This window comes from Sciurus vulgaris, assembly GCF_902686455.1.
Source record: "Sciurus vulgaris genome assembly, chromosome: 4".
In the NCBI taxonomy this organism is placed as follows: domain Eukaryota; kingdom Metazoa; phylum Chordata; class Mammalia; order Rodentia; family Sciuridae; genus Sciurus; species Sciurus vulgaris.
In genome coordinates, this window is record NC_136464.1 from 40,416,332 (window position 1) to 40,429,027 (window position 12,696).

At 38.9% G+C, this 12,696-nt stretch overlaps 1 pseudogene across 1 annotated transcript in view; it reads right to left on the reverse strand.

Annotated features, from left to right (window-relative positions):
* Positions 1-4,511: 4,511 nt before the first annotated feature.
* LOC306660210 (G2/mitotic-specific cyclin-B2-like) overlaps positions 4,512-12,696 on the reverse strand; it is a 155,453-nt pseudogene continuing 147,268 nt past the window's right edge. The window contains exon 3 of the transcript in view: positions 4,512-5,883. The product of the transcript in view is annotated as a G2/mitotic-specific cyclin-B2-like (transcript). The remainder of the gene's footprint in view (positions 5,884-12,696) is intronic.

Sequence of the window (12,696 nt, forward strand, 5' to 3'; positions counted from 1 at the left end):
TTAGTGGCAGTAACCCTATCTGGACCATCTAATCCCCAAGTAGGCAAGCGCTGCTGTTTGATGGAAACCTGAATGCAGAATTTATTTCATACTTTTGCTAAGGCATCTCAAGTTCCATCAAAGCCACTTTGAATCAAAGTCTGCTTGGAAGCCCAAATCTTACCCAAATCCTATTCTTCTCAGAGAGGACATGTCTCTATTTCCTAACAGACATTTTAGGGATGGTGGGTCCTGCAGTGGAACTCTGGGTTCTCCATGAATTTGAGGTATCAGTTAACATTATTGACTTTGTAACACAGCCTGTTGGCCTCTGTGGGCAAGTTTCCCATTTGATGTATCATGATGCCTGTCTCTGTCAGTCTCTAGTTATGTCTCTTTTGACACCTTTCTTTCACTTTTGTTTTGTCTAGTTCTTTGGATGACATGTATCTACTATGTAGCAGACTCTGACTCATTTTAAATTTAGTAACTCATTTAACTCCTTACAGCAACCCATGAGTGGCACCGAGGTTCAGATATTTGCCTCCTCTCTCAGCTAGCAAGTAGCAGAGCTGAATCCACACCAGGCAGATGGGCTCCAGAACCCACCTTTTTCACGATCAGGCTCTACTGTTCCATAGTACCTTAGCTTGTCTTTGCCACATCTCCTTAAATTAATAGAAAAATGAGTCAAAGTTTACTTAGAAGAGTTTTGACTGGATTTTTCTTTAAGGACTTCTTTCTTCTTCTGCAGGGAAAGGAAAGTTCTCACAAGCAGAGGTGACACTTCATAAAAGAAAGCTGTGGACTCATTCAATGGGACATTCCATAGGAAGCTGTTCCCATCGAGCTGATCCTGGGCTTGTTCAGGGGGATGTTTTGAGACAGGGCAGGAGGATCAGTCCAGCATCATTCACTAATGGAAGTAAGAATAGGATTATAAATGAAAACGGTTTTCGAAGAAAGTTTTATGCTTGGTACAGATACGGCATACATTATTCTGGGGGGTGAATGGGGAGCCCTCCTGGGGGGCAATAAGGAGGAAATTGGAAAAGAACTGGGGTGAAGTCCCAGGAGGTGAGTCCTGGTAGCTGAGATGCCAGCCAGATTTGCAGCCAGCCAGGAACTGTGGGTTGGTTGTCTAAGGTCAGGGTGTCTTTTTGGTTCAACCCTCTAGTTTTGACCTCCAGTAGAGGCTTTTCTCTGACCAAGTCACCTGCATATGACCAGAACCTTGGGCCACCTCTGTTGCCTCCCTTGCCTAATGTCTAGCACTTGCATTCAGCCAACACTTTAATAAGCACTTACAATGTGTTCATAAAGAACAGAGATGATAAAGAAATCGTTATTATATACTAATTGTTTATTGAGGCCCAGGCACAAGTGATTTCCCTGTTTTCAGAATGAACAATCTTCTTGGCTTAAGAAATATTTTATCAACTAATCTCAAAGATCCACCCCAGTCATTAAACAAATGAACTAATTAATTTCAGATTACATTAGTGCTATGAAGAAAATGAGACCGAATTATATGAAAGTAGGAGGAGGCTTTCTGTAGATGGGGGATACTATTTTTAAAAAGACTTGAAGGACAAGAGGTGTCAGTTAGGTGCTTATTTCCATTTCATATACAACATGAAGGGTTAAGTAAATTGCCCAAAGTCAAATAGCTCTGTGGTAAGAGCCAGAACTTGGACCCACGCTGGCCTTTTCTGTGGCTGATGCCCTTTTTCATGCCTGGTTTTAGCTGCCACTCTTTTACCTAAGAGTTCTCCCTCACTTCTGAAATTCCAGGCCTTTTCCTCTTACCCATTGCTCTCTGTCCTCTGATTTTCCCAGTTAAGGCTCATTAGCTGGTTGTTAAGGCAGGTTTTAACCTTAGTTAAAAATCATTTTCTAAAATAAATCTGGCCTTAGCAGTTACCATGGGGCTGGGTTGGGCATGCCACTACCATTTGTCTGCAGGATGTCCTGGGGTTTGAAAGCATCCATCCTTTTCCAGATCCCAGCCAGCAGAACAATGATGAAGGTCAAACTCCGACTGGCTGGAATCCAGAATGAATAATACGCAGATAAAGAATGTGTACAAATCAAAATTTTACCACTTTCTTTTCAATCTAGGTCCCTTTTATTCCTTTCACTGCTTTCTTGCTCCAGCTAGAAGGCTAGACTCTTCAGTGAAATACTAAGTGGAAATAATGAAGATTATCCTTGTCTTATTCCGGATCTTAGGGGGAAAGCATTTTTTATGTTTACCATAAGAATGATAGTGTTTCTGAATTTTGTGTGCATCCCTTTTATCAGATTGAAGAACTCACTTTTATGTTAGAGTCCTAGGGCCTTATTGGATATATGATACACGGATATTTTTTTCCATTCCGTGGGCCATCTTTTCACTTTCCTAATAGTATCTGTTGATGCACAAAAACTTTAAATTTATTATAAATATAGTTATCTGCCTTTTCACTTTTGTTGCTTATACTTCTGGTGTCATATTTAAGAACCATTACCTAATCCAATTCATGAGGATTTATCTGTATATTTTCTTCTGAGGGTTTATAACTAAGTTATATGTGTGTGTGTGTGTGTGTGTGTGTGTGTGTGTGTGTGTGTATGACTTTGATACTTTTGAGGTTTTTTTTTTTTTGGTGTGTGTATATAGTGTGAGGAAAGGGTCCATCTTCATCCTTTTGCATGTGAGTATCCAGTGACCCAGCACAACCTGTAGAAAAGACCACCCTTTCCCATTGACTGGTCTTGGAACCCTTATCAAAGTCAATTGACCATTGCCATGAGAATTTACTTCCAGAATCTTAATTCTATTGCACTGATCTAGATGTCTATCCATCTCTAAGTACCACAGATATTTTAAATATTGTATCTTTGCAGCAAGTTTTGACATTGGGAATTGTGAGTTCCCATAGCTTCGTTCCTCCTTTTCAAGATTGTTTCCCTATTCAGGGTCCCTTGAAATTCTGTATGAATTGAAGGTTTTACCTCTACATTTGTACAAAAAAACCTGTGGGAATTCGGATAGGAATTGAATTTGTAGGTTGATTTGGAGTATTGCCATCTTAGAAGTATTAAAACTTCAAACCCAGGAACACCATATGTCATTCCACTTGTTTCAGGTTTTCTTTCATTTCTTTCAGCAGATTTTCTGTTTTTGTTTTCGTACTGGGGATTGAACATAGGGGTGCTCTACCACTGAGCTGCATTCCCAGCCCTTTTTATTTTTTATCTTGAGACGGGATCTTACTAAGTTGCCTAGGGCCTTGTTAAATTGCTGAGGCTGGCCTTGAACTTGCCATCCTCCTGTCTCAGCTTTTGATTTGCTGGACTTATAGGCATGAGCCACCACACCCAGTTCAACAATGTTTTGTAGTTCTCAATGTACAATCTTGTACTTTTTTTTTTAATTAAATGTATTCCTACTTGTTTTTTCATATAATTATAAATTGAATTGTTTCATAATTTCATTTGGGATTGTTCATTGCTTGTATATTGGAATACAAACAACTTTTGCATAGTGATCTCTCAGCTTTGCTGAACCCAATTTTTACCTCTGTGTGCAAGTTTTCTGTATAATTGATCTTGACATCTGAGAATAATTACTTCTTTCCTAATCTCAATGCCCTCATTTCTTTCCTGATTTGGAATTTCAACTACAATGTTGAATAGAAGTGATAAGAACAGATATTCTAGTCTTTACCCAGACATGAGGGAACAAACTTTCAGTTTTTCACCATTAGCATGATTTTGTCTATGAATTTTCCATGCTATTTATCACGTTGAAGAAGATCCTGCTCTTCCTAATTTGTTTAGTGTTTTGCAACAAAAAGGTATTGGATTTTTGTCAAATGTTTCTTTGCATCTGTTAAGATGCTCATGTAGGCTTTTCCCCTTTTTATTCTATTAATGTGGTTTATTACATTGATTGATCTTGATCCACACAGGAATTAACTCCATTTGGTCATGGTGTATTATGCTTTTAATATACTGGATTTGGTTTATTAACATTTTGTTGTGAATATTTACATCCATATTCATAAGGGATATTGATCTGCATTTTTCTTTTTCTGTATTGTCTTTGTATGACTTTGGTAACAGGATAGAAATGTTGCCTAAAAAAGCAGTCAGGAAGCATTCTCTCCTCATCCATTTTTTGGAAGAGTTTGAGAAGGATTTGTGTCAATTCTTCTTGAATATTTGGGAGAATTCACCTGTGAAGCTGTTCCCACCTGGGCTTTTTTTGCTGGGAGACATTTGACTAGCAATTCATTATCATTATTTGCTAAAGGTATATTTATTATTTCTTCTTGAGTTATCTTTGGCAGTTTGTGTATTTCTAGGAATTTGTCCATTTCATCTAGGTTATTTAATTTGCATTATATAATTGTCCATAGTATTCTATAAGGTTCTTATATTCTGTAAGGTCGTTATAATGTCTCAATTTTCATTTTTTCTACCTTAAGAAAAATCAATAGCTTTATTTTTCCTCAATATACATTTAAAAATTAGTCTGAGAAGAGGTTTCTTGAAGTAGACCAGAGGACTATGTACAAAATCAAGAGTTTCACAACAGTAAGAAAAAGTGCATGGATGTAGCTGCGTCAGCCTAGGACCTCCCCATCAGAGGGGAGGCAAGGTCTTTGATAGTTTTGGAGTTCAGCTGAGGAATCGTGCTGACCTTTAGGAGTCTGCTGCTGGCATACTTATTCTTGATGGTGGTGAATTTAGTTAAGTTTTCATTTACTTTCACCACATTTTTGGCCATGTGCTGCATGACTTCCAATACTTCATTCTCTGTGTATCCAGTGTAATACTGCTGCTTTAAGTTCCATTTTCCTTGGCCTAGAACCTTCAGAGACAAGCAGGAAGCAGCTGCTGCTACTTTAGAAGGGTGATAATGCACCACGTCATAGTCAATGAGAGTCAGCTCCATCAAATATTTGGCTAATGTGTGCTCTTCAACATCAGCTTCCCAGCTTTTGATGCTTGCCTTAAGAAGTGTAGTGGCAAGGGTCAGCCGAACTCAAACTTCAGTTCTTTCAAAATTAGAGTTTCCATTTCTAGGATTTGAGAACTGGTATAAACATTGACGTAAATGAAGTCTTCTATATTTGGAGAAAACATCTCCTCATACTTAGAAGCCAAGAGCAAAGCTGTAATCCCAACCAATAGAAGTTTCTTACAGGAGACTGGCTGAACCTGAAAAAAATCGATCCGTGACAGCAATGCACATATACAGAGTTTCCTGCAGAAGCCTAAACTTGGAGTGGACTTGAACCAGCCAGTCCACCAGGATGGCATGCATACGTCCATTTATATCTCTTCCATCTAAGAAATGTGGGTTTATGGATTGCAAAACCTCAAGCTGTCTTAGATACTGGTAGATATCCTTAATGTAATCACCGCAGAGCTGAGGGTTCTCCCAATCCTCATCAATGTTTTCGATTTTGCAGAGCAAAGCATCTGAAAAAGCTTGGCAGAGGTTCTCTTCCTTCATGGAGACATCCTCAGGTATGGGAGAAGGATCCTTGGGAGCCAACATTTCCATCTGTACTGGTTTCACAGAAGCAGTAGGTTTCAGTTTGTTGACATTCTTTGCTTTGGTGGGCTGAACTGTACTTTGGTGGTACTTCACTACTTGTGCTGCTCTGGTTGTAACTCTATTTCCAATTTCTTCTAAAACCTCACGCCTAATAGTCACATGACTCTTAGCTTTAGAATTAACTCCTGTGTCAATATTCTCCAAATCAGTGGACACCGTCGGGCGTCGGAGCAGCGCCAAGAGGGAAGAGAAAGACAAGTGTGCCAGCCCGGCCCCGGGAGGGACGCGCACCGAGCGGAATAGAGCTAGCGTCTGGGGCTCCGTTGGGCCTGCACTCCAAGCCCGCACCGCTGGAATCTTAGGCGAGGTCTCCTTGTTCTAGGATTCCTCAATTTTCATTTTTTATTTTACTTTCATTTTCTCTTTTTTTTTTCTTGGGTTGTCTAGCTCATAGTGTTTTGATTTTGTGGATATTTTTATCTACTTTTGGTTTCATTTATTTCCTCTTTCATTTTTTTCATTCATTATCTCCATTCTAGTATTTCTTATTTCTTAACTTCTGCCAGGTTTAATTTTTCTCTAGTTTCTGAAGATGTAATGTTAAATTATTGATTTGAAATCTTTCTTCTTTTAAAATACAGGCATTTACAGTTTCTAAATTTTCCTCTGAGCTTTCTTTTGCTATATTATATGAATTTTAGCGTGTTGTGTTTTTGTTTTTAATCATCTCAAATAATATTTAATTTCCATATGATTTATTCTTTGACCTATCAATTCTTTAGGAACTTGTCATTTAATTTTCACATATTTGTGAATTTTCTTTCTTTCTGTTATTGATTTCTAACATAATTAGTTATGGACAGAAAAGATACTTTGTGTAATTCTAAGAATTTATTTTTTCCCCAGTAGTACTGGGAATGGAACCCAGGGGTGCTCTATTTTGGTCAGCTTTTTCAATGCTCTGACCAAAAGAGCTGACATGAACAATTTTAAAGAAGGTGAAGTTTATTCTGGGGCTCATGGTTTCAGAGGTCTCAGTTCATAGATGGTTGACTCCATATCTCAGGACCAGAGATAAGGCAGGACATCATGGAGGAAGTATGTGGCAGAGGAAAGCAGCCAGGGACATGACACCAGGAGACAGACAGAGCTCCACTCAACAAGGACAAAATATAAACCCCAAAGGCACACCCCCGGGACCACCTCCTCAGCCACACCCTATCTGCCTTTAGTTACCACCCAGTAACTCTGATTAGGATTAATCCTAATCAGAGGATTAATACTCTTGATTAGGTTAAGGTTCTTAAAACCCAATCATTTCATCTCTAAACTTTAATGCATTGTCTCATACATGAGCTTTTGGGATAACCTAATATAATATGATAACATGCTCTTTCACTAAGCTACACCCCCAGGCCTTTTAATTTTTTGAGACAAGATCTCACTAAGTTGCTCAGGCTGGACTCAAACTTGTAATCCTCCTGCCTCAGCCTTCTGAGTGTGATGGGCTGACAGATCTGGCTCCATAAGAATGTTATAGGCCAGACTATAAGGGAAATAACTAAACAGACTCCATTTTGCTCTGAGACTCCATGTTATGTAGGAAATAAGCTTCTCCCATGGAAACACCTGCCTCTGTACCCATTATCAGTTACTTAGCATGACATGTTTAGCAATACAAAATTACAATTCTTATGTAATGAAAAATTGCTCTTTTGATTCCTATTGCTCCTAAACCACGTGAAAGGTGATTGTGTGAATGTTAGTAACCATTCTTTAGTTTGTACCTAGGTAAGGGTTGTTTTGATCCACTTCCCCCTCTGTTGATGATCTCATGATGTTAGATTGTAATTTCGAATCATAGCAGCAGACACTTATAATTTATGTGATTTTTGGTGTAAGAACCCCGACAACCCTATGGTCGGGGCTCTTCTCCCAATAGCCATTTTTTGGGGCATTGTGTGAGACAGTCAGCCAACCCGGTTAATAAAGACTCTCTCAAATTTGGACTTCTCAGTGGTGATCAGTCTGTTCTTAAGTCGTACCCCAAAACACTGAGTAGCTGGGATTACAGTTGTGTGCCACCACGCTTGGCAATTTCAGTCTTCTGAGGTTCATTGAAACTTGTTTCATGTCCTAAATTTGGCCTATACTAGAGAATATTCCCTGCACCCTTGAGAAGAATTTAATTTTTTAGAGGAAGTGTTCTATAGAAGGCTCTTAACTCTATTTATTTTTTAGTTTAGTTTTTTTTCCTTTTCTTTCCTTTCTTTTGTGTGTGTGTGTGTGTGTGTGTGTGTGTGTGTGTGTGTGTGTATGTGTTATGCTGGGGATTGAATACAGGACCTCATGCGTGCTAGGCAACTGCTTTACCACTGAACTAAACCCCTAGCTCTTCTCTGCTCTCCTTCCTTCCTTCCTTCCTTCCTTCCTTCCTTCCTTCCTTCCTTCCTTCCTTCCTTCCTTCCTTCCTTCCTTCCTTCCTTTCTTTCTTTCTTTCTTTCTTTCTTTCTTTCTTTCTTTCTTTCTTTCTTTTTGTTTTGGTATAAGTTCTTGCTAAATTGCTCAGCTGGCATTGAACTTGTAATCCTCCTGCCTCAGTCTCCTTAACAGCTGCCATTATAAGTGTGTGCTGTCAGAACCCAGCTAGTTTTTCTTTTTTTATGTCTTTTATTTCCTTGCTGACCTTCTCTCTGTCTTGTCCACTATTCAAAGTGGGGTATTGAAATGCTTCTTCTTTCAGTTTTGTCTGTTTTTGCTTCATGCATTTCAAAGCTCTGTGGTAGATTCTCATATGCTAATAATCACTATATCTTTCTGATGGATTGACTTCTCACATAATGTAATATTTTATAATATTTTCTTAATGTCTATTTTGTTTGACATTAATTTATCCACTCCAGCTCTCTTTTGGATACTGATTACATGGAGTATCTTTTTTTCATCCTTTCACTTTCAACCTATTTGTGTCTTTGAATCTAAAGTGAGTTTCTTATAGTTAGCATATAGTCAGGTTATTTTTAAAATCAATTCTGCCTATTTCTGCCTTTTAAGTAGATAGTTTAATTCATTAACACTTAATGTAATTGCCAATGTGGAAACATTCACTTCTGTAATTTGCTTTTTGCTATGTGTTTATTTTTGGTTGATCAGTTTCTCCATTATTACCTTCTTTTGGGTGAGATATTTTCTAAAGTGTCCTTTACATTTCCTTCCATTTCTTTTACTATACAATTTTGAGGTTTTTTTTTTCCTTAGATATTGTTTGGATGCTTTGAATCATTTTAAATCAATGGATACTGTTTTGTGGAATAAGATGCCATCTATCTTGGAAAATGTTTCATATGTACCTAGTCATCTTGTACTGCTCTAACAAAATACCATAGACTAGATGGCTTAAACAACATTTATTTCTCATAATTATATTGGCTGAGAAATTAAAAATCAAGGTGCTGACCAATTCAGTTCTTGATGAAGGGTCTTTTTCTTCCAACATGGTAGAGACAGGACAAACTCTGGTCTCTCTTCCTCTTCTTTTAAGGAGATTATTCTCATAAGAGCTCCACCTTTATGACCTCATCTAAACCTAACCTCCAAAGATCCTACCTCCAAACACTAACCACCCTGGGGGCTAGGGCCTCAAAATTGGGGCAGGTAAACATTCAGCTCATAACAATACTTAAAAAGGACCTGTAGTCTCTTATTGGGTGGAGTGTTCTCTTAATTGTTAGTTACATTAAGTTGATTGAAGTGCTACCCATGTCTTCTGTATCTTTTGTTATTTTATTTCTTCTTGGACTATCAATTATTAAAAGTGGGCTTTATAAATCTCTGATTTTAATTGTTAATGTGTCTATTTCTCCTTTTAGATCCACTGGCTTTTGCTTCGTGTATTTGAACTCTAGTTTAAGGTATATAAACTTTTAGGATTATTTGTACCCATTGTTTACTGAGTGTAATGAGACAAGGAAATAATAGGAATTGCTATAGCTATGTGTTATGTAGTAATAATAAACTGCATTTGGTATTTTCCTGGACTTGTAAAACTAAAATAAAGGCGCCTGGTGAAAACTTGCTGTGTGGCAGGATGACACTCCTGAACAATGCCGATATGAACCTTTATCTATGATTTGAGTGGTGGCTCCTTGTATAGTCGTGTTCTGGTCTTTATCAATGAAGACCAGAGCATGGACTGGGCTGAAAATCACTACTTAAACCCCTGGACTTTTGGAGCAAACTGTCAGCAGCACCGTGACCAGAGGACTCCACATCGCTCCGTCTCTTGACTGCCCCAGCTGCTGTCCACTCTATCGCTGATTGCTGATCGACTCTTGTCACCAAGGCCATATGACTGACCACCTCTCCCACGGCGACAACTGCCACCCACCTCCGGCTTATCAGACACCTGAGGACATCCAAAGACATCCGAGGAGCTGAGAGAGGCTACGGCTGAGAAGAATCCCCTCCGTCTTGCTGACTGACTTCTTGGCTAAAAGACGTTGCATTGAGTAAGTCCATGGGGATTGGACTCTCGGTGAACAAGGGAGTGAATCTTCAATGTATTTGTGACTTGCTGTTATTAGGAATGTTAAGTTGAGCGTGCATTGCATGAATAAAATCCACTTGTTGGAACCAAACTTGATTCCTCTCTTACTCACTGCTCATGACACTGAGTAGCTACTGTGTGACAAGCATTTTTCCTTCCTGCTTTCCAAACATAAACTTCATTCTTAGATGAATAAAGAAAAAGTAGAATACGTGCACAATGGAGTTTCATCTAGCCATAACGAATGAATTTATGTTATTTGTGGGAAAATGGATGGAACTTGAGAATGTTATGTTAAGTAAGATAAATCAAACTCAGAATGTCAAGGGTTGTATGTTTTCTTTCCTACGTAGAAGGTTGAGAGGAAAAAAAGGGAATTGGGGGGGGGATGTTATGAAAATTAAAGGGAGACCAGTAGGGAAAGGGACCAGGAGGAGGCAGGAGGGGAGAGAAAGGGGACATACTGGGGAATAATATTGGCCAATTTATATTGTTTTATTTTATGCATGTATGAATATGTAATAAATTCCATCATTTGTACTTACATAATTATAATGCACCAATAAAAATATGGAAAACAAAAACTTCCTTCATTGTTAAAAGTAATTCAATAATTACCCTCTCGTTTTTAGAGAGGAGAAAAACTGAAGCACAGTTTGTTTTTTAGCTGCAGTTGAACACAATACCTTTATTTTACTTATTTATTTTTATGTGATGCTGAGGATCAAACGCAGTGCCTCACATGTGCTAGGCAAGTGCTCTACCACTGAACCATAACCACAGCCCTGAAGCACAGTTTTTGATGACAGGTTAAAAACCCAATTAGTTAGGTTCTACTGTGTCCTCAATTTTAATTAATGAGTTATTTTAGGTGGAGGCGGGGGTTTCTGAACTTGGGTCAAGGTTAGAGTGAGAAATTCAGTCAGATTGCAAGATCCCTTAAAAATCTGGCCTTTTGTTTTAGTAGTTGATGAATTGGTTCAAATCATGGCATTCCATGTTGGTATGGTTTAGATGTGATGTGAGGTGTCCCCCAAAAGCTAAATGTGTGAGACATTGCACCATTTAGTGGTGAAATGATTGGGTTATGAGAACCTTAACCCAATCAGTGAATTAATCCCCTGATAGGGATGAACTAGGTGGTAACTGTAGGCAGGTAGGGTGTGGCTGGAGGAGGTGGGCATTGGGGGCGTGTCTTTGGGGTATGTATTTTGTCTGTGATGAGTGGAGACTTTCTCTGCTTTCTGGTGTGATACTTGAGCTGCTTCCTTTCACCACACTCTTCAACCATGAGGTTTGCCTTGCCTTAAGCCCTGAGGAATGGAGCTGGCTATCTATGGTCTGGGACCTCTGAAACTGTGAGTCCCAAAATAAACTTTTCTTCTTTAAATTGTTCTTGTCAGGACTTTGTCACAGTAGCAAAACAGCTTACTAAAACACAGCGACACATAATCATCACATGGAAACACAGAACACACTCTGTCAGGCTACAGGTAATTTAGGTTTTAGATGTTATTTAAATTACACATTTCTCTCTTCCTCTTTCCTGGTAGGTCTGTGTGGCTTGAGATTCGATTTCTCTTTCTGTATCCCTGGTTCCACAGTGGTTGATGAGAAGGAAAATATGTCTTAAATAGACTTCATTGAGTCTATGAAATCTATTGCCAAGGAAGCTTGGTAGTCAACACCTGTTGACCAATCAAGCTTCATGTATGTGCCTTCCCCATCCCAGATACAGCGCATCGGACTTGCAATCTAAGTGCTGGCTTTTCCACTTACCAACTTTGTAACTATGGGGAACATACATAATTAACATGTAGAATGGATTTCTAGTGATACCATTGAGAATTTTACTTTGATGTTAATACATGAAACATGACTTCAAAGTTTATGTTAAATGTGGAACCTTGTTACTTCTCTCTTTATGAATCAAGCACACCTGCTTCCCTCGGTACTGCTTGGTAGCCCTGGAGGGACTGGTTTTATTCATGGAGTCTGGAAAATTTTGCTGACATTCACACTCTCGCCCCAGAATTCCTCTTTTCACTCATTCTTGCAGGTGTTTTCCACACTTTTGTAATTCTGAGTAATGACCTGAGAGAACCTGACCACATCACCTCTCAGCAGGTGGCATGACTTTCTCGGCATGGTGGTGATAGAAGTGCCTGTATTTGCTGTTCTAAGTGTTTACCTTCCACATGCACCTACATGTCTGCCATCTCCAAAAAAATCTCTGTGAAAGAAACTGCCTAGCTGGATTTGGCAGTCTGATTCCAAAATACAGGTAACAAGTGAGCTACGGTCTGATTTCATCTTGGGAAACTGTTTTCATGTACCTGTGTTTGCTCGAACCAGTGTAAGTCTGGGAATCAGTCTCCCATGAAATAACCCTTTCATGTTTCATGTCCCAGAAACTGCAACTTAATGTTGCTCTGTGCCTTTAACTATGAGAAATGTCTTTCTCTGAATATGAGAGGAAATATGAATTTAGGGATAAGTTAGAGGATGTGAATAGTTTTCTATTGTGCATATTGTTCCTCTCAAGGCCAGCTTCCTAAATGCCATGGTTCATCCAGAAATTTCCCCCAAAATAGGCTGGTGCCAGGTATTCACCAAA